The sequence below is a fragment of the Oenanthe melanoleuca genome, unplaced genomic scaffold (genome assembly GCF_029582105.1).
Source record: "Oenanthe melanoleuca isolate GR-GAL-2019-014 unplaced genomic scaffold, OMel1.0 S021, whole genome shotgun sequence".
NCBI classification, from domain to species: Eukaryota; Metazoa; Chordata; class Aves; order Passeriformes; family Muscicapidae; genus Oenanthe; species Oenanthe melanoleuca.
The window spans coordinates 74,384-98,281 of NW_026612670.1; the positions used below are offsets into that span (position 1 = coordinate 74,384).

The window sequence follows — 23,898 nt, forward strand, 5'->3', positions numbered from 1 at the left end:
TGTATTATATTTCTAAAAGAAGATCTTTTACTTCCAGTCCAAGGCATAGAAAATCATAGATGCATTCATGTCTGTTCCATGTTCCTTGACCAGGAGGTTGATAGGTTGATCCAGCTGTACTGCAGAAAGGTTCTGTATTTGCTTTTCTTCTTCATTAAAATTGACAGTTAATTTTAATGTTATTTTGGTGCAAATCCTCGTTTTCTTCAACTCTTACCACCTTATCCAATACACAGGAATTAGAAACCCCTTAGAAATTATTAAATTTTAAATTATTAAATTGGTCTTTTTTTTTTTTATTATTTTTATACAATACTTTTTTTTTGCTTTCATTTTATTTCTGTTGATTGCAGGTGCTTTTCACCAATGTTTATTTTTGCTGTTGTGGATATTTGGAATCAGCTGCTTCAGTAGGTCTCTGATATATTGGTTTTATTTTAATCAATGTAATCAAAGGCATGGAGATCAGGAATGGAATGGAAGGGGGGAGCTTGCCAAGAGGGTGAACAGTGCTGAGGGTTTGAGTGCAATGTAAATCACAGGGCATTCCAAAGTCTGGGAAGCAAGAAGGAAAAGATAGACCAGTCTTTTCCCATCTGACTGTTAAATAAGCTTATTTTGAGAGATGTTCAGCAAAGGCCTTTCTCCCTCACAGCTCTGTTTTTTCTATGCCATGAGCCTGCAGCAAAATTGCAATCCTTTCAGAACGCCTGCACTAGCACAGACGCCTGCAGGAGGGAGGATAAAGCCCAGTAGCATTTTCAGCAGGAGCTCTGGACCAGCACAGTGTTCCAGTGAAGATGCTATTAACATCTGTTTGTCTGCTGTTCATGGTTTAAGTCTCAGTGGGAGCTCATCTGCTGGGGGAAGGGTTTCAAGAAAGGTCAAGTGAGAAATACACTCTGCCCCACCCCAGGTTTTGAAGGGTTTGTTTTCACTGTGGCTTTGTTGTTTTTCCTCAGGCTAAAGTACAAAGTCATCTGGACTGAAAAACACATGTTGCTCGTTGTGCATAAGAGATGGGCTTTCCATGTGTGGGAAGCAGCACTGCCATTCACCTTTCTCTCCTTCCAAACAGTAGGAATACTTGCAGAGAATCTCTCTGAGCAGAAAAGTTAACCTGCACTTCTTCCTGCTGTCTTCCAAATACAGCCAATTATCTTTGCCAGTATTGGAGATTTCTCTGTATAGGTGATCAGTCATTTCTGCTGAGCTGTGGTGGGATTTCCTCATTAAAAGAAGGGACAAAGAGAGAAGCAAACTATCATTATGAGTCTAAACAATACAAACTTCAACTAGACCAGAACACCTCAAAATTGGGATATTTTGCCCAAGGTTTTTCATAGACTCCAGGGAAGGAAAGAGTGGTATTTATTTTAATGTTATTCTTTCTACACATTGGTAAGTTTCTGTTTGTTCTAAGGTGGCAGAAATGGAGCTAAGCACTACTGTTTATATTTGCATTTCAGCAGGTTTGACGGTGACCTTCCTCCCCCAGTTCACCCAAATGAAATTAAAAGATGCAAGGGGAAAAGTTGTAAGTTCTCGAAAAGGACTGTCTTCAAAAGTCATGCAATAATGCTGTGGATGGATTTTAAAATAGGCCTTGCTAAATTTATGATCACTAATAACATTTGTAGTTACAGTATGCAAGCAAAGATAAGGCCACTCTAATTTCATGCTCCAGGAACTGAGATGATTGCCCACGGGGGGTCAGGAAGGATATTTTCCCTCCATGCAAATCCAGCACTGCACAGCTGCTTGGGACCCATAATCACCCCTCCCATCCAAGGAACATGCCTGGCTTTAGGACATGCTGAAGTGATGGGCTGGGCTGGGGCTCTCAAGGCTTCTTATTACCATGGGCAACTCCAGAGCTCTTCAGTTTCAAATGCTGTAGAAATACTGAACGAAATTCTGCTAATTCTCACAGCAACTCCTTTCATTTGAGTGTGGTATCTCCAGGATTGCCAATGACCAATGTTGGATTGTCTGCTTTGTTACTTAACATATTCTCTAAACTTCTCCAGAACTACATATGTGAAACACAAGTAATTCAAGGCACCTAAAATACTTTGAAATCCTCCACTAGAATTTCTCTAATCTTAGGTTTGTGATCACTTCTGAATTTCTGAGGTAATGAATCTTTGGTGATGAAATTATAGCTAACATATATATATGACCTATGTGTTTATCATTTACCTATGTGAATGCCAAACAACAAACAAATTAAAAAGACCATCCTTATCTAAAATCTAGTGAAAAAGCAGAGAAATGGATGGGAGAAACTAGCCTTTGATTTCAAGGATGTTAAATAAGTTTGTCAGGAATTGAATATAATGCCATTTTTTTTAAAGTACTTCTAAAAGTGAATTACAGTACATACTTCAATATTCTCACTCAACAGATGAAAAAAAAAAAAAATAAGACAAAGCAATTAAGTGAATCAGTCAAAACCTTGGAGTATTTTGGGGAGATTTTGACATTTGCCCAAAAAAGAAGAACATAATGTTTAATCTGTCTTAAATGGCTGGTCCTGCCTGTTCACATGGAGAGAGAAAAGAAAGTAAACCACTCATTTATCTATTCATATATCTAATTATTTCATATGAATATAGATATTTTCATATCTACTATTTTTATAAAAAAGGTTTTCACTGTTGAAAGTAAATGTTTTGTAATATAAATTAAATTCCTATGGTTATAAGGAGAAATTTCAGCAATTTTAGTCCAGCTGGATTTGGGATAGATGCTATGAAGTTTGGAAGTTTTAACATCATAAATAAAATACTTTGCCCAAGTATCTGCTGCCTCTGTTTCTCAGTAGCCCAGACAGCTGGAGAAGAACAGCATCTGCCTCCACATGTCAGTCTTTGGATGGAAAAAGCAGACATTTTGACATTGTATCCAGCAGAGAGATGCACCTCACAAAGGTTTTGTTTGATAGGAATCCATTTATTTATGTTGGAGTGCTTGATGTTAGCTTGCTCTAATTTTTTACCTCGCTCATGTGCTCCTGTTGCTACTCCCCTGGGTTCCTTCAAGGACCAAGACTACAGTTAATTTCAGTCTCATTAAAATCCAATGTTTACTGGTTTCAAAAGCTGAAGATTTGCAGATTCCAGGCATTTGATTCAGATTGCCAAACAAGCCACATGCTACAGACAGAAACATCTCTTTACTCTGTCCCTGAGCAACAGCAGGAGAGGAACTGAGAAGACATTTGTGTGCCCTCAGCCTTTGATGAATTTCTGGGTATATAATTTCCCTGTACCATGTCATGTAAACTAGGTGATACAGACAACACAGATAGGGCTTGCAAAAATAGTAACCTGAAAATTTTTCCTTCAGAACTGCACAAAGTAGAAGCCAGAGTGGTCCAAAACTATTTTTGACTGTTCTTCAGAGTTTTGTTTTATCGAGTAAATGCTATGTGGTGAGCCAAGAGATGAGCCCATTCACACAAAGAGGTGTATCAATGCACCATGGGCAAAGCAGCACATCAGCAGGTATATTTTGGCAAGGGTAGGAATAGAGGGCCTGGTGGGAATAGTGGGGCTAATCCTACCTCTGCCTGCCTTTGTTAGTAAATGCCTGCCTTACCTCTGCATTTTCAGTCTCTAAATCATCAGTGACAAACCAGGAGATTGACAGGAGCTGGCTGAGATGGACCCCATTGATAATTTCCTGTGTAAGAGCCACAGGTACTATGTTTTCAGTGCACTGGAGGTGACAGCCTGATATTAAACCACACAAAGAAATTAGTGAAACTAAAGCTCAGTGTCTAGTTGATTCAGGCTGGTCCAATTTTGAGCAATTTTCTCAGCAAGCAGCAGTGTTTATCCTCCAGAGCAGCCATTCATTTATTCCCATTACAATTACATGGAGGTAAAATGTAGTAATGTGGCAGAAGCCAATTACCCACTGTATGCTTGGGTACAGGGGTGTTGGTGAACACATGCCATCCATCTCAACAGTGATTCTGTCCACTAATAAATACCCAGGAAAGAAATTTACAACAGACCCATGAACAATCCCTTGGTACTGAGACCCATTTTAAAGTGATTTAATTGACAATAGCCAACTGAGAGTGTAGGTTTTAAGGTTTTTTTGATTATTCTTGTTATCATCTTAGAATATTTGCAGCTGGTTTTTTATCTCTGACTTTCCTTTTTGTATAGATTAATATCCAGCTTTTTTGTATTGCCTTGTATTTAAATATTTATAAATAATTGAAGATTTTGAACAAAGGAGAAAGCTTTATGCAGAATAAAAGTTGCAGTAGGCTGGGAAAAATAGGTCTTAAACCTTCAACTCAAAACATGGTGGGAGTAGATGTCCCACATCTGTAATAGTGAGTCTAATTATGCTTTTGTTAGAGATACTGAAATTGGATACTATGCCAAAATAGCAGATTAGGCAGGGAAAAGAGTCTATATTTTATCTTTAGCATTGGCTGTATTAAAGTCCAAAGGAAGTTCAATAAATACCTGTCAAAAAGCTTTGTATTTGAAACTGTCAACAGTATTTATATTTTTTGCTCTGTCTTTCACTCTGTTTTTGGTTTTTTCCTCTTTATCCTTCGCTAAGGTGTAACCAGTACCTCCTGATTTTATGATTTTGTCATTAGTTGTGTTTCATAAACCTATGTGTTGGCAGTAGTGTGCCTCAAAATGCAGTATCCCAGAGGAAGCAAGCATTTATCCTGTATTACATGGCATCATAATGCAACACAACACAGCTTGAATTGCACTCTCCAAATCCATGCCCCAGAGGTGAAGTGTGATTACCCAAATAAGCATAGAAAGAAAATAAGGACACTTTAGAAAGTAAGAATTAACTGGCATCTTGGGAGAGAACCGATTTTCCCGTCATGCACTCCTCTTCAGCAGAGAAGCAAGGAAAATAAAACATTGCTGGTGTGATATAAAATAAAACACTGCAGGTGTGATGTCCTGTGCTCTGGGTGTCAGAGCAGCTGGGATATATGGAGTTATGCTGAGAAGGGCACAAAATCCAGACAGGGACCCCTATTTTAATACCTTTCTGTCTTGATAGTGAGCTCTGTCACTACCAATAAGCTTGTGTCAGAGTCAGGAGGAGACCTACATAGTTTCACCCTATTCAAGAAGTAAGTACCCATTACATCTACACTGAAGTCCTAGTGTAAGGGAAGGAATGATTGCCTAAAGTTTGGGGCAAAAAATTGTGATTCTGGAGCTATGAGTTCAATTGTATCCTCTGTCTCAATGCTGATGGTTGATTTTGAGCAAGTTGCTCACATCATCAATTCCCATTTGTTCAAGGCACGTAATAGCAGATTCCTGCTTCCCTTGGGGGGGAAAAAAAAAAAAAGTGTGAGAGATTATAAGAAACAGGGGCTTTTAGAAACCAGAGGGGTAGGCAGAGGACTGAAATCTATTTGTGGAAGCCCTGAGAGGTGTCCTTGAATTTCAGTTACCTGGTGCTGATAGCCTGGAGTATTCCTGGGTCTTGTTTTTCTCTCTGCCTCAGACATGCTCCCAGAAGAGGCTCGGATCAGGGTTTTGCTGCAGTAAGTCCTGCAGTGGCAGCAAAGAAGGAGGATTAATGGCAAATTGCTGGGGGAGGGCAGGCTCGTTTGTGTAAGCTCCTGATAGACATCCTTATTGCTGAGAAGCTCCTCAGAGCATCTCAGCAGACTTAGCAGTGTTTCTTTCAAGCCAGACTTGACTTTTTTGATGTTGGGCTAGCAAGAGAATATGAAGCTGAGCAGCATTTCTCTCTACAGTATGGTCTGAGCATTCCTTCAGCTGTTTTTTTTTTTTTTTTTTTTTTGGTAGAAAGTTGATCCAATGTTCCTTCAGTGCTTTTCTATCCCACAGGACAGTGTTTCTCAGAATCTCTGTGTATGCCTGCCACAAGTGAAAGGCAGCTGGTTTTCAGCCCCGAATGTCACCAGCCCCAGTGAGAAGACATTTGATCTGCCATTTGCCCAAGGACATTTAGAGGAAACCCCTGATGTTTTGAAAAGTGCCCTGGGAACATTCATCACCAAGGCTCAGAGCAAAATGATTGTTGATTGTGCACAGAAGTGTATGGCAGTAAGGAAAATATGTCTTTCTCAAATTTTCCTGAGAAGTACTCAGATGAACATTCTCTCAAAATAGGCTGTCCTTCCCCTGGCTTCCTGAGCTGCACAAATCACAGGTAAATCCACCTAAAGGCTACAAAACATTAAGCCAACATATTTCCCCACGATTTTATTAATTCTATCTGTAAAAAAATAGATGAAAAATAGCCCTGCTATAAAGAATATCTGTGTAGAGAAGGGTCATCAAACATCAGCCATTCCTTAGCTATAAGCATTTGCAAAACAGGTAGATAACATGGAAGGGAAATTCTTATTGGATAACCTTGAATAACCTGATTTTAAACCTTGCTTGGCTTAGACTGCAGTAATAATGTAATTGATTGATTTATTAGAAAAATAAGGATGTCTCTTTATTGTTTTAGGTATGTCTGTAGGATTAACCACGCAATAAATAAAATGAAATCCTGTGTCAGTAGATTTTAATACCAGCTGTCCAGCTGGCCTCTTCTTGCCATCATTATCTAATGTGCACACACTCTCTTTTGTAGAGACCCTCCAGACTGCTCTTAGTTCTGTGACAAAATCTGTAAGGACAAATATGAGTTTTTAGTGCACCAACAGGTACTATTAGGAGGAAAAAGAGGAAAAAACCTGGCTTACACAGAAGGGAGGAAAATTTCATTATTTTCCATAATTTCTATTTCAGACTTGGAGAAAGGCTGGACTACATGGTAATTTATTTGGTTTTACTGATTATATCAGCTATTTGGATCACATTCAGAAACTCACCAAATCCAGGCTATTTTGAAGAGCATGTTAGAGTGTTTTTTGCAGGAAACTTCCTTTCAGTCATCCTTTCCTACCTGGAAAAAGGAAGGAGACTTCAGTTCGCATGTCCCTGATGAATGGGCTTGCTGGAGCAAAGCATTTCCTTAAGAGTTGTTCTCATGCTGGGACTTTACAATACAAAACTTCTGTAATTGCCTGAGAAGGGACAAGGCAGTGCTCCAAAAAACACTGCTGAGAGGTGATGGAAAAACTTTAATATTTGTATTATATCATCCCCAGGAAAGCAGGAATCTCAAGGCACTGTGGAAGTGTAGCAAGTACTTATGGTTTAGGTGCTCAAGCTGAGCAGATCAGATCAGAAAGTCAAAGATGAGTGCCTCAGCTCCCTGTCCTTTGCAGCTGGATGTGTCAGATGAAGGATCTGCAGGTCCCTGTGACAGCAGGAAGGGCTCAGAAGAAGGATGTCAGCCCTTCCTGTGAGAGAGAAGGCAGGGAAGCATCCTGGAGGTGCCTGGCTGCCTGGGAGACGTGGCACATAATTACTCATGGAAATCAAAGTGCAGGAAATACATCCTCCCTAAAACAGGGAATTGAGAACAAAAAGCAGCAAATAAATTAAAGCAAATCACAGTGTATAGCTGGCTTTTGTGTGACTCAGTGGTAGTCAGGTGTAACAGGCTACAGGGGGTTCAAATTCTTGTGTTCTGCTTGCCAGGAGACAACCCTAACATGAGGTGACAAACACAGCAGGCTGGAAGAGAGGGCTTGTCACCTGCCCATGGCAAAGGGCATTTCTGGCCTGTTGGAAGAAGATTACCCCTCTGTAACCATTCTCAAAACCTTCTACTTTGTTAGCCAAAAAATAATCTCAGGAGGACAGCAGCACTCCAGTGTCTCCCCAGCAGCTTCGGTCACCTGAGAAAAGTTCTGTCAGTGGGATTATTTCTCTGCTGGTAAACTTCCCACCTGACATTCATTTACATGATTGAAATGTAGACTTCAGATGCCTGACTCCATTCCTTTCTTCACTGCTTGACTCCCTGTGTAGCCATGGCTCCCATGGGGAAGATGTGTGAGGTGAACACCAGAAGGAAGCACCAGCACAGGAGTTAACCACATGGTGAGCTGCCATACAGTGGGGAAAGGGTGAACTCAGTCTTAAAAGGTATAAAACAGGTGGGGAGGGCAGAGGAGGAATTGCTATTATCCTACACTACCTTTATTCTATATAACCACTTTATATAACCACTTTAACTTTACTGGATTTATTCCAGGTTTACATAAATGAAGGTAGTACCAGGTTTAGGTGAATCTAAGGGTGTCTGATAGTATCCAAAAGGCAATGCAATGTTGAAAGCCCAGTCTTCAAATAAACCCCATACATTCTGCCAAATCTAGCAGTGAATTTTAAGAAGAAAGGAGCTGCTTTAATGCTTTTGAGCTGGAAACTTTGGAGATGCCTCTGCTGTTTCTTTGTCTAGCATTTTCATTATTATGCTATATAGTAAAGAGTTAGCTAGTAATAAAGAGAGATTAGAGGTTGAATCTGTGATAGCTCTAAAATCAGAAACAATTGTGATGTATAATTAAGTTTAAAAGGCCACAAAGGAAGAGTTTCTAATTTTAACATAAAATGCACAGCTTCAGTTATTAAAAAAAAAAACAAAAAAAAAAAACTTGGCAAATTTTACAAAAAGTAATTGAAGAAACCACATAAGACTCATAACTAATACATATCAATTTTCAAAAGTCATAAAGATTGATTTTTTTTTTAACAGACTAGCTAAAGGTCTGGTAAGTATACTTTACATTTTTTTCTGTGTTCCAAGAACTCTAACCTTTTAGTGCATGTAATTTTTTACCTAGTATTTACTCAGTATGGGGAAGTGTAACACACTGAGTGCTACCTTTGTGTAATTGTAGATTTAATCACTGATCATCTCAATACCCAAATCCATTCTGACTAATACTAATGCAGATAATTCTCACAAATACATCACAGCTGTGTGCATGAGTAAAGACACACTTGATTGCTTCACTTTGAGATTAGTGTTTAGCTCTTCTTTCACAAGAGAATAATGCAACTATTCACATTACATGTAAAATTTTCAGTGTCTACTGACATTAAAGCTACCAATGAAGCAAAACTATGATTGTTTTGAACCCCTTATTGTCAGAGATTGGGAGGGAAAAAGTTTGAAGTTTCAGTGCAGTATGAAGCTCATTATCTATTTCTGTGTTAGGAAATTGGTTTTAATTCTTATACTGTTCTAGAGTTTTTCAATACAGCATAGGAGAGATAAAGACAAATAAAAATTTTGTCATTTTTCAAAAGTATGGCTTCAGTTAGACTGCAGCAAGGTAGAAACAACTGTATTATTGTGGTGTGCATCATTAAAAATACAGTAACCAATACTTGCTGCACTAAACTTACAAGATTTTTTTCCCCCTTATGATAGAGTGACAAATTTAACTGTGGAGGTGAATATTAACTTAGTGATTAGGGTCCTTTCAGTAATGGTGCCTGGTTTTACATGGTTTTTGCATAGCTTGTATCAGCTGCACACAGTAAATCTTCTATGTCTAGTAACAGTAAGAGCAGAATTCTCCTGGAAGGGCAGAAGAGTGGCTGTGTGAGTCAGGTCAAAGTTCAGTCCAGACCAGGATCCTGCCACTGCCAGTGATTAACTTGTTGGACTTTTGTTCCATGAATTTGTCTATCTGCTGTTTTGAAATCATGTGAACTTTTTAAAGAATGCACAATATCCTGTGACAATGATGTGCATTCTCCATGGATAAATTGTTCTGTTTGGGATTTGCTTCCCTAAACTCAAACATGGTGTGCCAAATGGTTAACAACTCTGGATTTCAAATACCCTACCACTGAAAAATTATTTGTTATTTTTAATGCTAAAGCATAGCAGTTATTTCTGAGCAAGTCCCAGTTAGCCTTCAGTTACCAGTGTAAGGTACTTGAGAAGTTTGATGTGGGATCTCCCAAAAACAGATATATGCAAACATTATCTACCTAATGCTATTAGGAAGAGGCAGATATAGCAATTTCTACCTCTGATAATGGTGTTCCACTTGCTTACAGTTTGCTTTGCAACTTTTCATGCAGCGGTTTTGAAGACTCCCTTGTTTAAATGTGCTCAGTACAGAATAACTACTGTGTTGCTTCACAGGTATAACAGAGTCCCAGATTGACCCAGTATAATTTTAATTTCCTGAACTCGTCTATAACTGTGTTCTGTTAAGCAGCTGCCATGTTTCACCACAGTAATAGGTGATGATAATTCTGTGTAACATGAGAGATACAGAGCACTGAAAATAAAATATTATCATGCTTTTGGAAAATAATGCTCGGGCAACAGTGGATTCTCACCACAGATGCAGTGAAACGGAGATTGCAGATTTGTCTAATGTTGCCAGACACCATCCCCTGAAGAAGACACCAATAACTCAGATTTGGCTTGGGTGAAGACTCTCAGTGGTGGCTTTGCTAAGCCCTGGAACTGAAGGATTGAACTGCTAGTCTCCAGGTCCATATCAAAGGACAAGAGAGACTGTCACTCCCTCTCCCCCTTGCTTCTCCTTTCTTTTGCCTTCATGTTAAGCAGGAAACACATCTTCATTCATGGCTCTCCAGCAGTGTGGTGATGCTTTATTGACAGAGCATTAAAACAATACTCTATTTTTCAAATCAAACTAGATCCCCAGTGTATAACAACAAGACCACAGTAAAAATACTGGTTCATTAAGCTCCTAGGTGACTTTATGTGCCCAACATGAACTGTGAGTGACAGGTTAAAAGTTCAGTGCAGGTACTGATATTAGCAACATTTCAGCAATAACCCTTTTCCACAAGTAAATTGCTCCACTCTATTAATTAAGACAAAAACCCATTTTCTTTCTGTTGTTGCTGGATGTATCATTCACCTTAAATTCCTGGTTATGCCTATGTCTGCTGATCAATGCAGAAGGAAGAATGATCCTATTTATAGATGAATCTCTTCAGTCCAACACATGCATTATTCTAGGCTGATAGAAACCCAGTAGAAACTTCTCCCCTGCAGAGTCCCTCTTGTGTGCCATCAGTCAGCAGCTGTTCTATGTCTGCTGCTCTTCTTTATGCATTTTTATTATTTTTCTTCCTGAAGTAAGCAGCAAGTTCAGAAGTACTGTGTTTCAGCAAGTTGCTTATAATCTCTACACTGAATAGTCATAGACACATATATTTTAAATAAAGAAGTGTGTATATATGCACAAAAATAGGATTACCCCCAGGGAGAGTGTTATTTTCCACCATCTGAAAAGAAGTCACGGGTGTCTCTGATGCCTGGAAGTTCTGGACAGGATACATTATTCCTTTTGACCATTTCATCTTTTTTTCCTATGTTTGCTTACCTGTCAGTCTTCATGTGCTGAGATATTTCTGAAGAGGTGGACTATGATCAGTCTAGGAAAATGCAAATATTTGCACATTTAAATTTCTCTCCCTAATGGTTGAAATCCACCCATGTTGTTGAAGGGCTCTGGAGGGCAATGGAGTCACCTGTGGTCACAGATATCTGGTGCCAGCAGAGCAACGCAGTGTCTCAGGAACGTGTTCTGCCCTCCTGTCTCCTGTGGGTTTGCAATTCAGCAATACTAATTGTTCAATTAACAATATAAATGAGCTGACGGCCTCTATTAGAACAGTTGGCAGAGTTCACATATTCATTATGTGTTTAAATCTCCTAATTAACCAAAGATTTTATTCTATTAAGGTAGGGAAGTATTGCTTACTGACCATTTGCACCACTAATTACTACATGCAGAGAAAAAAATGTATTCCTTCTATAAATGTAAAAATTATATGTCTTTTCCCCCCACATTTTTTTGTCTAAGACAGCCTAAGATCATTATACAGAAAAAGAAGAAGCCTTCATTACTTTATTGCAGATGTGATGACCTCGGGTGAGAAAAACTAGAAAGAACAAGTAGAAAAAAAAATATGAGAAGAGACATACTGACTTTTATCATTCCTACAGATTCAGGTTGCTTTGTCCTTCAGCAGCTATCATATATTGTTTGCCATGAGACTTGCAATTAATCAAAGAAGGTTTCCTCTGTATTTGGTGTGCCAGTGACTCTGGGAAAGGCTCTGTCTCTGGATGGAAGGACTTCTGTTTGGCAACTTACCTGCTACTGGTGCACAGTAAGATCTGGAATGATGAGCAAAGTAAGAAAGAGGGGAATGGTAAAGAAAGGATACACTTTGAGGACAGAAAGAAACCACTTGAATCCTTTTACCCTTGTCTCTGTTTTCTACCTAGAAGGGAATGTGAGGGGAAAGTTAAAAGACATGTAGAAATTGCCTATAAGCAAGTTTCCTGAGTCTGTTCTCTAAGGCCCTGTCATGTTGCTGGCAGCAGAGAGAATAATCTACAAGCTTGGAAAACACAGTTACAGTGTTGAAGTTTTTGTTGTTGTTTTTCTTAAATTTTCAGTAATAACCATGACAGTATCAGTGTGGTCAGGGTATAATGAGAAGGGATATTTCTTCCTCTGTGCTATAAAATATTAATGGTTTTGAGCTCTGTGCTAATAAATATAAATTAATAATACTATAGAAATCAACTGTCAGTCTAGCTTGTGTTCTGGCAAGATAAAGGGACTTCAAATGCCATTTTTGTCCCATCTGAGCCTACTTGGGTGGTATTTTTGCATTTAAATATTCAGGAGAGTCTGGGCTTTTTGAGTGCTGTAAAAATATGTATTTTACAAGTTTAAATTCCTGGGCAATGGATTTTAAAAGCTACCTTGGGACTTCTGAATGCTGTTTCTCAAGGGCAGTAGGGGAAGTCATGAGAGTGAAAAATTGCCTGGATTCTGATGGAAATGAGAGTGCTTATTCCTCTTAGAACTTTGCATAATATTTGGTTAAAGTGGCCTTGCAAAGGTTAATCTTCCTCCAACAAAAAGGAGAAGAAGGTTGTCCTCTAAACCTTTCACCTAATACCTACAGCAACAAGTCAAGTACAAGTAGAGCTTTAACTCAGTGGAAATAGTTTACTGTAATGTTTCTGCAGTGCAAGCACTACATATTGCCATTTTTATTCTCCAGTTGTTCCTGCCACCCTACCACCATCAGCTGCCTGGAAGACTGCAGCCTTTCCTTTTGGATTTGGCCCTCAGTGCACTTACCTCTGCTTCTGTCATGTTAATGTTAAATGTTTGCTCTGCCCTTCACAAATGAGCTAGATTAGATTTGGAAATCCCAGCTAATGATGAGTGCAGCTTTGTTTTATGGGAAATATTTTGCATGGGCAAATGTGATCCCAGTGCTTTGGGTACTGTGGGCACTTGGAGCTGAGATTGAAGCTGCTGGGTCTGAAAAGAGACTTGATAGGTTGGAAAATTTCTCCTCTGAGTCATGCTGTAGAAGCTGTAATCCTTAAACTGGAGCTTTCTCATTTTGCAAGAGCAAACTGAAATTGCTGCCTGGCCTGGGATGAAAAGTTGCCTTTCTGTGGTGAATTTTCAGGCTGAGTTAGAAGCCATTGATTTGAAGAATACTTGGAGAAAGCTGAGAATAAACTTCTCACGGGACAGAAAGTAGCATCTGTACATTGTTGCTTTCCCACTGAAATTATTGGATTAATGGTGCTGGATTTTCTTCTATTGTATAAATTGATAGAATTGTGGAACCCTTTAGATTGGAAAAGGCTTTTAAGGATCATTAAGTCCAGCTGTAAATAAACCACTGCCAAGCCCACCACTACACCCTGTCCCCTTGTGCAGTACCTACACAGATTTTAGAGACCTGCAGCAAGGCTGACACAACTGCTTCCCTAGGCAGCCTTTTCCAGTGCCTGACAGCTCTTTTGGTGAAGAAATGGTTGCATTTAGAAATCTAAACATGCTCTGGCACAACCTGAGACTGTTTCTTGTTTTCCTATCACTTGTTACCTGGGAGAAGAGACCAACCCTACAAGGCCACCAGCTCCTTTCAGGGATTTGTAGAGAGAGATAAGGTCTCCCTGAGCCAATTTTCTCTTCTAGTCTAAACACCCCAGTTCCCTCAAGTGTTCCTCATAATCTTGTGCTCCAGAACCTTCACTAGCTCCATTGCCCTTCTCTAGAAAGCCTCCAGCACTTGCCATTTCTCTCTTGTAGAAAGCAGCCCAAAAAGAACAGTCTTTGAAGGTGCTATGGAAGCCTGGAGCCACAGATATGTATTTTTGTTATTATAATTAGAAACAAATTTTGTGGGCACTGCAGGAGCTGCATTAATGGCAAGGGAAGTGATGAAACTGGATGAGGCTGTCTCTTAGCTGCAAAGCAACAGGTACAGGCAAGGAGAGTTAGACACAGATTTCCACAGATTTCCAAGGTCTGTTTTCCTATGATCTCAGCATCCAGGAAAATACTCTTTCATTAAATATGCATTTTGATTTCTCTAGGGTGATAAATTGATATTACCTCAGCCTAGCTTAATCTTAATTATCTATGATTTCCTTCAACCCCCAGAAAAGGTCACATCAGTCGTCACCAGACAAATGTGTTTCACATGTTGTGAAGGAAGCCCTGTAATGCACAGGGTGTTTCCTCTGGGAGGTGGGCTCCAAGCACTGTGCTCAGAGCAGGGTAGCTCAGTATGGATAGCAGAGAAAGTAGCATGATGCAGAGGGAGCAGCATGTTAGGACAGGCTATTGCATGGGTAATATTTGTCAGAGATGGGTTCCTTTGCTCTGAAAAATTAGAAAGAGGTTCTCATAGGAGTGACACTGAGAGACCTTTTATGCAGAACTGGCTGGATTTATGTTTCTCAAAAGATGTGAGCCTAGGGCTGGATTTCTGTGACTCAGATTGGTGCCTTGCAGCCCTGCCCTGAGGGCAGCTAAGAAAACCAAACCATGTGAGGAGGAAGCCAAGGGAGGATGACATCCCAGTGCAGTCATATCTTTGTATAGAAGATTACTTTCTCTTGAAATAGAAATGACAGGTGTTGTTTATTACAAGCCTTTCTACAGTTCAGCACTAGCCCAGCTTCCTTGCCCACTGTGTGTATTCAACTACATACAGAAAGTCAAGCTGGCAGCAGGGGATGTATATGAGTGATTAAGACAAGTGATAAAACTGAAAGCTACTGACTTTGGTGAAGATTACCACTCAGGAAACATTTGGTACTTTCTGCAGTTCACCTCTTGGTCAGATGGTTAGAAAGTTCTTGCTGCAGCTTGTGCAATGTGTATGCACAGGTATCATCCTTGTACCTTCCCAAATATGTTACTGGATTAGTAACAAATTATTTGCAAAGTGGAAAGCAGTACAGTCACTCTATGAGTTCAGCTATCCAACTGAGCATACTTTAGATACAGTTCATAGCAAGTAGTCTATAGTTCTTTTGCTGGTAATTAATATTCTTACAGCAAATGAGCACTTCTTTTTTACTCCAAGTGGATAAATAGTTGGAAAAATAAAAATCAAAATATTTTCACTGTACAGTGGAAGTGGTGGCCAGAGAAGTTGTGCAGCCTCCCTCCTTGGAGATGTTCAAAACCCCTGAGCACCCAGCTCTGGCTGATGCTGTGTGAGCAGGGGTATCTGGACAGGATGATTTCCAAAGACCTCATCCAACCTCAGCTATCCTGTGGTTGTGTAGTCAAGTGAACATAACATCTCTTAGTACAAGAGAATGCAGGCTTTTGCATTGCAGATTAATTGTTGATACTTACAGGCTTAAATGCTAAAGGCTAGAATTTTGAACTCTAGCTCTGTTTAAATTTGGAATCCTGGGTCCGAGTCAAAGGAATATACACATATAAAGAACTGTAGACTTCACTCAGGAGAAAGACTTGCAAATATTTGAGAAGGGAGCTGAATCACTTCACACTCACATCAGTGAAAAACTGAAGTAACTGTAGAGGGTGGAATCTGTTCTTCAGTGTCTTATGATGAGCAAGTAAATTATTTAGCACTTTTTTTAGATGGAAAAAATCAATACCAAGAATGTCAGGGGAAAAACAAAGCTCATCCTCAGCCTCAGTGCAGGATACTAGCTCTTCCTATTTCCACATTTCATTCTGCAATTACAAGTACCTGGACATGCCAGAGTTAAGAGGTTTGCCATGTGTGCAACCCTTAGAAGAACAGATTGGTGCAGCATATCTATTTTCTCAGCAGATAAACATGATTTTTTTTCCTGGCGGGTGGTTTGGAATTGTATTTGGGCAGTCAGCTTTGCATATGGATGCCAGAACACCTGTCACTCAAGAATGTATTTATAGAAACTGTAAACTAATTAATTCCCTTAAACCTCCCAGTGGTTTTTGATGGCATGTTATGATAGTCTGTCCAGTGGGGATTACATCACTGTTTTTCTGGATCTAATTTGCTTATCTGCTTCCTTTTTCCCTTCTACCTTTTCTGTCTTGCCACCTGCCTCTAAAGCAAAGATAGCAAAGCTCTGTTCCTGAAGAGCAGTGTGCCAGCTCCTCTCTTTGAGACTGCAGGGCCTTGCTCTGCCTGCCAGCAGCTCCCTGGCTCTACCTGGAGATCCAGGTGAGACCTGAGCACAGAAGGCTTTCTATGAAACAGTTTCAGAAGGCTCAGTGCTGGCAGCTTGCTGTCCCCCCAGCTTGAGCAAGCTGCTTTGTGGCTTTTTGCACACCAGGGTCTTTGGTACCCCCTCTCTCTGTATGGGTACCCACCAGAGAGCTCAAACTGCTGCTCCTCCCTCAGTGAGAAGGAAAAATGTGCTGCAGCCCTGCTGCTCACCTGCACGGAACTTGCAGGGGCTGTTAGCCTGTCAAATTGGGCAGAAATTGGCCAACTTCAAGCAGTCACAAAGAGGTAAATTGACAGGCAAGAACATGACTGCATAAAATCATTTCATGGGAATTACATGTGCCAGGCTAAAGATGAGGAATATTTCAACATTCTCCCATTGATAAGAAAGTATTGTCCTCATCCTCTGGGATTTCTTCAGCTGTCCAACAGCTCTGTGGCTCCATGCCTACATTGTTCCTTCATTTCCTGATCCAATGTTCAAGCCATATTTCATTCCTGGGAGCAGAACACTGTAACTCTGCCTGCACGTGTGCTGTGGAATAAAGGGGCTCTCAAACTTTCTTTTGGGAGTGGTTTCATATTGCATGATATAACTGTGATTTTAGTGGGCTAACAGGAGAATCAGCATCATCAACTCCTCAGCCTAGTGATGATAAACTTTCTCTAGGAATGAGAATATCTTGGACTTAGTCCCATTCTTTTTTGTATGACTACAGAAGAGGATTTGCAAGCAAAGGGAGAAGGAAAAAGTGGGAAAGGTAAGCTGAGTGTTACATGTGCGTAAAGTTATGTCACAAATGCAACTGTGCTTTTTTCTACCTATTTTAATTTTTATTTCCAGTCTTTGACACATACATACAGCCAGACTAACTACATCCACAGGTAAATGTTCATTCTGGATAAGAGCTTGCATCTGACATAAGTGAAGCCTCAGTTCAGCTCTTTCAGAGCTTGGATTCACTGTCTTCCTTTGCTTCAGACTTTCTGTGTACTTTTGCAATGCTGCTACTCAGGAGAGGTCTCCAATTTCCTGCATCAAGGAGGGAAAGTAAGGAGAAAAAACCAGCCATGCAGTGGACACCTTGAAATGACTGGCTGTAAAGGCCTTCTTCTGTGCTCTGTGGCTTCAGTTCCTGGCTTTAAAAGGGAGATAATGATTCACTGATGAACACTTACAGGCTGTGAGTTGCTCATATAGTCTTATCCTAAACTATGCTAGGTTTCTGCCTTGCCTACACATCATGCTTGGGCACTGTACAAGCAGTTGATATGAGCTTTCTAGAATAGTCTCTTTTGTGAGATATTTGGTTACTTGTGAAACACAATGAAAAAATTAGGAAGATGTGCTGACTGAGAAGGTATCAACAACATTAAACCATTTACTCACATAATAATGTTAAAATATCTGAGACTTTATTTAGACATTATTATGTATGACTCTCATTTAATTACATAATTATTTATCTAATGAATTATTTCATCAGATATATATTCAAATTATAGGATTTAACATGCCTTAGTTAGTGTGGTCTAGAATGAAGTACCTAATGGAAATGTACCAGTTTCATCTAATTTTCAGAAAACAGCAAAGGCAGTTCATCATCTTAACAACATCTTATTGATGTTGGTAACAATACATTTGGCACCAAAACACATAGAGAATCACTTCTATGTGAGAAAAAAAATTATTTAACTGGATAACTAATACTGATTATAGACTTTTCAGATGGCAAGATCTATTAATGAGTAAATTAGGATTAAGATACTTGGCCTCATTTCTCATTTCTATCTGAGATTTTCTGCATGACTTTGGACAAGCAAGCTGAAGATTTTGTGTGCTACTTAAACATTTCCTTACACCCCAAAGTGGTGATGTTGCTTGTATAATTCTTGACCACTGGAAGCACCTTCAAAACCAGAAGGAGAAATCAGCAGAATGCTGATTTTTGCAATCATGTGGAACTGGCTTAACTCACTAGACTATGAGAAACTGTTTCCTCAGCCACAGAAACCCCACCAATATAAAGCCAGTAAACTTTTAGAGGAGAAGGATATCTTTCCTTTACACATCCTTTATTCCTCAGGAGTTTCTGTGAGCAGTGATACCCATCTGAGCAGCAGCACAGATCTGAAGCTCTCATTCCTAGCTGGCATTCATCTTCATGGTCATGTGTTTGTATGTCTTGACTACCAAGAAAATGAAATTAAAAAACTTATTCTGATTGATTTACTTTTTTGGTGTCACTCCTTATTGTTTGTAATACTGCACATACATCTGTTCTGCAACATTAACATTTCTCATATTTTTTCTAGTCCTCAATGTTTGACTGTTCTATATAAGCTGAGATACAAAATTTTCTTCCTGGGTTAGGTACCCAGCAAGTTTTTTTCTACAGAATATGACATATTTCGTTACTTTTGTTTCTCTCTTCTTCAGTAGATTAATTTTTCTTCCTTTGAATGTTAATTGAGAGATAAATTATCATTTTGAATGCATTCATCTTGTTTACTGACGTTTTAAATAATTTTTTTTTTATTCTTGCCATTGTCCACATTGTAAGGTAATGATTGCTGAAGAAACTATTACATAATAGCTGCATACACAAAATAATATTATTTCCAAAATGTTCTGTCATGTTTTGCATCTCTGGAGCAGTACTGTGGATATTTCTCAAAACAAGTTGACCATTATGGATTTCGTGTTATCAAAGCCATGGTTGCAACTCTAGGCTGTTTGGACTCCAAATCATCTCATATTCTTCAGATTCTCTGGAATGAGTTAGCAGAACAGCTTTTACTGAAAAAAAAATCCAGCTGACTGAAGAAAAGCCCTCAGGTGAGTTCAACCTGGTTTTGTGTTAGCCATGTTTAAACAATTTACAAAGGTTCATAGGTGTAAATCAATGTCCATAACTCCTGCTGAGTTTCAGAAGTTGACTAAAAAATTTGAATTTGTGTTTTGGCCATCCAGGCCAGGGGCTGAGAAGGAAGGTTTTAAGTAGGATACTTATTTGACAGCTGGATCCTCATGTGCAAGCATGTTTAAATGAACTTTCACCTGAATTGACTGTAGATCACAGACCCTTGAATGCTTTGAGTTGGAGGAGATGTTAAGCATCACCTAATTCTAAACCCCCACCCACCCACTGTGGGCAGGGACACACACCACAGGGGCACTTGTCACCCTCACAATTAAAAATTTCTTCCTAACATCCTACCTACATCACTCCATATCCCTGGGAAAAGTCCTTCTGTCTGGCCCTTCAGGGGTCCCTGGAGCCTCCTCTTCTCCAGGCTGAGGAATCCCAGCTCTGTGCTCATAGCAGAGGTGCTCCAGCCCTCTGATCAGCTTTGTGTTCTGCTGCAGACCCAGCCCAGCAGGTCTGTGCCCTTCTTGTGTTGGGGGCCATTCAGCTGAACACATCCTTCTCTGGCCCCTGTCCTATCCAGACATGAAGCTTTTAAGGGGGTTTTGATTTTTTTTGTGCCAGAGAATTTAATAGAATCTATTCATCCTTATGTTTACCTGTAGATATGCATGAATACAACACAACTTAGGCCTTTCTTGCTTTATTCAGAAGCCTTTTCTATTGACTGTATAGGACAAATTTACTTGTGCAAGACAATGTCTTGACTGAGTAGGTGAATCTGACTGGGTAGCTGGAGCATACAACAGAGGTAGAATAGAGCTGGGGAGGACAAACTGAAATTTTCACAGGCTAAACCAGCACACTTAGAATATTAAAAGTAAGTAGAATTTTGAATTGTAATCTTTAGCCAAATGGCTACACTTCAAATTTTTACAAAAGAACAAGTATCAGTTCTGCAATGTCACAAAATAACCTTAGTTTTTACCACTGCTTAAGCTAAGCATCAGGTTTTGGGAGTGTTTTTAAACTTAAAAAGGGATGTCATGATCAGGTTCTTCATTCCAGCTGTACATTGTTCATATTAGTTCTTAATATTAATGTGCTTCTTCCAGATACGTTTGTATGTTTGTGCTATTTGTTGTAAAGTATGACAAGTAAAGATGCTGACTAAAATCTAAAATGCTAGAGAGAAAATTAAAACCATCTAAGTATTCATTAAGTGTCCTTTCAACTTGATGAGTTGCCAAGTGGAGCTAGCTGGTAAAACCATGACTAAACGACTTGTGTCAGAATTGTCTCACTTTCTGAAGCTAAAATTTATCACCAGTAAGGTTTTGTTGCAGCAAAGAGTATTTTCTTGCCAGTTTCTCTCTCTTCTTCTCAGCAGTCTGCCAAAAAAAAAAAACCAACCTAATTGATGTTTCATTTGTGATCTCAGAGCTGTTGAAAAAGTAATAGGTTATTTCACTCATAGAAAGTCAGGACTCTGTTTCTTTTTTGCAGATGGGACTTTCTTCTGCAGGCAAACAGATTTCAAAATATGAAAATTCTCTGAGAGAGAATCCTTCCTTTTTCCACATAGCACTATTTCCAAGGTAACCTGGCCACAAAGAGTACTTCAAAGAGATTGGATGGTGCTGTTTGTTTGAAATAAAAGCACAATCAATAAGGATATCTAAGCATGAAGTGGTGAGAATGCATTGCTTTATGGAAAAGCAATTTTTATTTTGATACATTGAGAAATGAATGTAAAATAAAAACCCTCAGGGTTGGCTTAATGAAATCTCTTAATGCCTGTGAGATCATTAGACTCAATTAAGTGTTTGACTGGCAGTTACACTCAGCCCTTAAGAGAAAAATCATGTTAACATACTGGACTACAAATATAAGTGAAGTTACCTCATATTGCTCCATGGTTAAGAGCTCACTACTGCAGAGCTTTCAGACAACAGGAAATTATTCAAAGACTCATTTTACTTCAAAAAGCATGTTCCAGCAACCAGCAGAAAAAAAAATGCTGATGGGAAATCTGTGACTTGTGGAAAAGACATGGAGTTGTGCAAAGCTTCCTGCAGGGAGCAGGGCCCAAGGGAATCAGGTTCTCATCTGGTTTGTTCACTTCTGGGCAGATCAGCACACCTGTGTCACAATGCTTGGTGTGCAAACTGCAGCAACGCTTTTTCAAAGGAAAAAACCTCAAACTTGGAAGAGAAATTATTGTATTTTCTGTCCTTATGATGAGGAGACATCCAGATTTTGTGTTAAAATGCCATACATGGTGAGAAACTTTATGTAATTTTATTTGTTCAGGAGCTGGCCACCCCACCAACCAAAAACATCTGAAATGTTCCTCTCTATCCAATGGGTTGTTCCCTGACATGAAAATTTTTGACAAAGTTTCTCTTAGGCTGTTACCATTTGGCCAGTGAGAGTGTCTCCTTGACTGGTAACAAAGGAGTGCTTGTCAAACACAAACAGGCTAATAATTCCATTTCTTTGAAGTTTGTTTCAGAGAAGCCACTATGAAATCCAGGAAAAAAAAAACAAAAACAAAAAACCAGTAATACAGCTGTCAGTGCCTTGAATGAAAATTACATGAATGATCTTTGACTGTACTTCAAGGAACCAGTCATTGAAACTGCAGAACTTACTTTGAGATGAAATGTTTGTGCCAAAAGCATGACTTTTTATTTTTTAACTGAATCTTTTGTTTGTTTGTTTTTTTCTCAGAAACTGCATAGCCATGTTGAAGATCTTTAAATAACCACTGAATACTTCTGTTCTACCAGCAAAGTAATGTTGTACTTTTGATTGTCAAAAACATTTAGATAATGAACACCCATTGATTCCTCCATAAAGATATATGGGGGGGGGGGGGGGGGGATGGGGAGATATTCTCAGTTCTGGATTTCAAATCCTTCCATTTAAATCACAGCAATAAAAAGAGCACATTGGACATGGCTTAGTTAATTCATTTTGTATTGCTTTTATTTTGATTTAATGAGAATGCTGTTAAGGAGAGCACAATGCATAAGGAGAGCTGATGGCTGGAAATGGGATCTATTTAGGTTAGAAGTCAGGTACAGATATTTAGCAGTGAGGTTATTTAACCTTCAGAAGAGCTTACTCTTACCAAAAACTGTGGTGAATTTTTCATCCCTGCAATTTGTTTTTTTAACCCAGATTGAACATAATTTAGGGCATCCCTATTAACTGGGCTATATGGGACATCAGGCTAATGAATAGGAATGTTCCTTCTACTATGTATGAATCTATGTTGGTGGAAGCACAGAAAATTCTACCTCTGTAAAAATTAAGAAACATTCAGGTACCTGAACATGGACTTTGGCTAGAGGTAGTTGGGAATTTTTCACTGAAATGATGTTCCACCTTGCAATTTCCAAGGCAGACAAAAAAGAGTAGGATAGCATTTTTTAAGTGTCATACCTTTCTGATGGAGAACTAAAATTAAAATTGCTATTTTATTTTATGTTAGTTGACCTGAATATGAGTATTGATTTTGTTTTGACAGTGATCTAAACTATTTTCCTTCAGATCAATATTAAATAAATATAATATAAAATAGCATTTTGCCATAGATAAATTTTACCTTTCTAGAACCTGAATTCTTTTATAAGCTGAGATTTTTGTCAAACACATATTCAGGAATGCATTGTTTGGAATCATATGACTCAGCTAATGTGTGCTCTTGATGGTTTTTATTTGGTCCTAAGGCCTGTCTGTCAGCCTGCTATGGAAGCAGAAGACAAAACTGGATTGAGAGAATAAGAAGATGAAATTTTATGCTGGAATAAAACTGAGTAACAGAACCACTTATTTCTAATAAATTCAGATGTTTTAACTGAATATGTCAAAATGGGACCTCTTGACATTTCTGAATGCATTTTATTTCTTGGAGTTTGTTCAGTGTTCTCATTCTGCATCAGAATGATTCCAAGTTTTGCAGAGGTTTGACTGAATTTTGCCCAGTTTCTGTTTTCAGATAAATTTTTGAAACTTCATCATGGAAGACTGGGGCTCACAGAAATAATATGGTTATGTTTTTTCTTTTTTAAAAAACAACTTTTCTGGATGGAAGGGATACTGACTCTCTATTAAGACATATAAAAGCAGAAAAAATGGATGAACTTTGAAGGCTGAGCCATAAGCAAGTCACAAAAAATTCTTAAATATCTTGCTTCATCTTCCCTACAGTATTTTACTCACCTTTCAGTATTAACTATTTCTACTCCAATTGAAAATTCAACAAAATTCATTTAAAATGCCTCCATTTCATTTTCCTTGAAAATACTGTAGATATTGATATATATAGATATAGATACAGATATAGATATAGATATATTGGTATATAGATAGAGGCTTGACAGTCTCCCCAGGAATGAAGGCAGAGTTTATTGGGTTTTTAGGGAACACAGAGCATTAAATGTTATTGGGTGCTTCACAAAGCACTCTTGGAATAGAGACTGGTATTAAAAATGTGAAGTGTAGAGATTCTGATGGTGGATAATAGAAAGATAAAGAGAGAGAGAAGAAAAAAGTTGTAGGATAACTGTTGTGTTAACCAAGCCTCAAACAGCCCATGGGAC

The 23,898-nt window shown here is 38.9% G+C and overlaps 2 long non-coding RNA genes across 5 annotated transcripts; one reads left to right on the forward strand and one right to left on the reverse strand.

The window, feature by feature from the left end:
• Positions 1–291: 291 nt before the first annotated feature.
• Positions 292–11,750, reverse strand: LOC130266341 (uncharacterized). Its single transcript, XR_008842838.1, has 4 exons — positions 11,270–11,750; positions 6,863–6,936; positions 5,462–5,561; positions 292–1,228 (listed from the first exon to the last, which is right to left on the reverse strand). It is a non-coding gene; the product is annotated as an uncharacterized LOC130266341 (long non-coding RNA).
• LOC130266340 (uncharacterized) lies at positions 7,674–23,572 on the forward strand. Of its 4 annotated transcripts, none has more exons than XR_008842836.1 (6): positions 7,674–7,982; positions 8,641–8,656; positions 17,089–17,179; positions 19,078–19,257; positions 20,795–20,886; positions 22,022–23,572. It is a non-coding gene; the product is annotated as an uncharacterized LOC130266340 (long non-coding RNA). The 4 variants fall into 4 exon arrangements; XR_008842834.1 differs by having other exon boundaries at positions 7,677–7,982; positions 17,138–17,179; XR_008842835.1 differs by lacking the exon at positions 17,089–17,179 and having other exon boundaries at positions 7,804–7,982.
• The last annotated feature ends 326 nt before the right edge of the window (positions 23,573–23,898 follow it).